This window comes from Octopus bimaculoides, chromosome 3, assembly GCF_001194135.2.
Source record: "Octopus bimaculoides isolate UCB-OBI-ISO-001 chromosome 3, ASM119413v2, whole genome shotgun sequence".
Taxonomy (NCBI): Eukaryota; Metazoa; Mollusca; class Cephalopoda; order Octopoda; family Octopodidae; genus Octopus; species Octopus bimaculoides.
Genome location: NC_068983.1, coordinates 162,389,768 through 162,392,066, shown reverse-complemented (window position 1 = coordinate 162,392,066; position 2,299 = coordinate 162,389,768). Strand labels below are relative to the sequence as shown.

Genomic DNA, 2,299 nt, shown 5'->3' with positions numbered 1-2,299 from the left:
ATATTGTTTATATAATAAATTACGCTGTGCGTATCTATGTGTGTAACAATTTTAGAGTTAGGGTTAGTTTTAGGGTTAGGGTTAGGGTTAACAGTCTAGTTAGGGTTAGGGTTAGGGGATTAATACGATATACACCGTTACAGCGCTAACTGTTTTTCAGTGATTAGTAGAAATTATCGAAATAAGACAATTTTTTACATGAAATAAATTCGAATACAAAAATATTTTTCTGTTCTATAACACAAAATAGATAAGTATACGAAGTTTGAAAGTCTTTCGGTACCAAAAACACTACATAAAACATAAATGAAAACTGGTGCCCCCGTTTTAAACTAGATCCAAAACTTTCACCCATTATAAAAATACTCTACATTAGTCCCAATATCATAACCTGTTGCTAATTGTATTTCCGATCTGATAATAAATCAAATACAAATTTATAGATGTTTCGATCTAAGATTGGTCCTGGTTATGTCTTACTTAATGACATAACCTGACAGGCTATACCAAGTCATTTTTAAAGTCGTTTTGTTATATCATGGCCCATTTAAGTAGGGAGTTGTTGACTGAGGCATGGGCGGATTATCTAGTAAGGTAGTTGTTGACCTAGATATTGGCGGCCTATAGGATATACCTTGAAGAAATTTGTCTAGGTTTCGTTTGAAGGTGGTGGGATCTTTTTCTAAACATTATTAAAGAAAGAACACTGCTTAAAATGGGTAAAAAAAAAGTTATTTAATAAAAAAGGCAAGTATATTCCGCATGTTTAAATTGCCTGAATTGATTAAGCTTCTCTTCATGATAAAAATATCGGTTAATGTTTACAGAAATATCTAAGAATGTAACCGATTAAATAATGTTTAACTTTTTTCTTGTCGTGTCTGGGGAGAGTCAATGAGACATACTTGACTGTTAAAGACATCACACCCACTTTCCCATATAAAATCATGTCTTTCCTTATTACGAACCCATGTTTATCTAATTTTGTGTTTTCTTAAGCCCATTGTGTCTAGATAGACGTTGCCGTATCAGAGCAAACAAAAGACAAGACACTCCGTTGATAGACACCTGCCCGGCAAGCACTTTCGGCCTTCGACGTTTTATGTGTGTGTATCTATCTACCAATATGTGCGTGCTTGTGTATTCATGTATATATGTGTTTGTGTGTGTTTCATTTTTTTAACGTGAAATTCGGTACCTTTCAAGAATTTTAAGAATTCTTCCTAGACTCAAATTTTGACTTCTGAATACAGGACATATCCTGGAAAATACGGACGTATGGTACCCCTAATCTAGATCATTATTCAATATGTCCTTCCCGTATTAAGACAGTAAGTTGAGATTTGGCTGCTGTTTCTAGCAGTCGCAGCGATCGCATTTTAAGGGAGGTAAGTCTTGGTACCGGAAGTTGCTTTTTTTTTTAACTTTTGAAATTGTGTCAACGATTTTTGCAAAGGTAAGAGAACCATTTTACGGAATTAGTCCTTTTAATTCATTTGATGTTGGTTTATTTGGAAATACTAGTTATTGTCGAATTTCTGGGAACGTTCAGTAATGTAAATTACGAATATACACGGATGAAAAAACGACTAGATCGGTTTCCTTCGATGTGTGACAACACTTTAATGACCACTTCGCTTCGACACATTTAAACTTTGTCTATATTCACGATTTCCCTCATCGAATTTCCTGTTAACCACTAACTTTGTTATTGTATTACTCGCCAAATTACATCTCAACATTAAATTCGAAATAGAAATATTCATCGGTCCTCTGGTCGATCTATTTGGCTTAAAACCCGTCAAGGCAGTGCCCCAGTATGGCCGTACTCCAACGACTGAAACAAGTAAAATATAAATAATCGGAAATAATATTTCGCTCCGATTGATTTTTCGGCATAACTACAGGGTAGTTATGTCGATTTTTAATTGTGTTATAGGATAAATATTTCCCAAACTCGGGCAATATTTCTTTTTTCTTGAAATTACATTTCGTCAGATTTGTAACAAATAAAATTTTTTTTAGCCTCCAAGACTTGCGTAGTTCATTGTTTAAGCTGAAAATTTATATTATGATAAAATATATTAGCTAGTATGTGTTTTTATAATGAACATCTATGAAATCTAAAGTTGGCGCTTATTTGCGCGAAGTCACCACGTGCAGTTCTGTTTTGTCTCAACTGCCGCCCTCATTTTGAATTTTTTAAATTATATTCTCTTTGTTTTTTTTTCATTTTACCTGCATTGAGGCAGTTTAATATACATACATATATATATATATATATATATATATATATATA

At 33.2% G+C, this 2,299-nt stretch overlaps 1 protein-coding gene across 8 annotated transcripts in view; it reads left to right on the top strand.

Annotated features, from left to right (window-relative positions):
• The window catches only part of LOC106867195 (nucleolar transcription factor 1), a 62,405-nt gene that overhangs the window by 19,076 nt on the left and 41,030 nt on the right, over positions 1–2,299 (top strand). For 3 of the 8 annotated variants that reach the window (XM_052966665.1, XM_014912001.2, XM_052966662.1), the window contains exon 1: positions 1,383–1,456. The exons of 4 other annotated variants lie outside the window; for them this stretch is intronic. The gene's annotated coding sequence lies outside the window, so the exon portion shown is untranslated. Of the gene's footprint in view, positions 1–1,368; positions 1,457–2,299 lie in introns of those variants that run through there. One more of the 8 variants, XM_052966663.1, reaches the window with a different exon arrangement.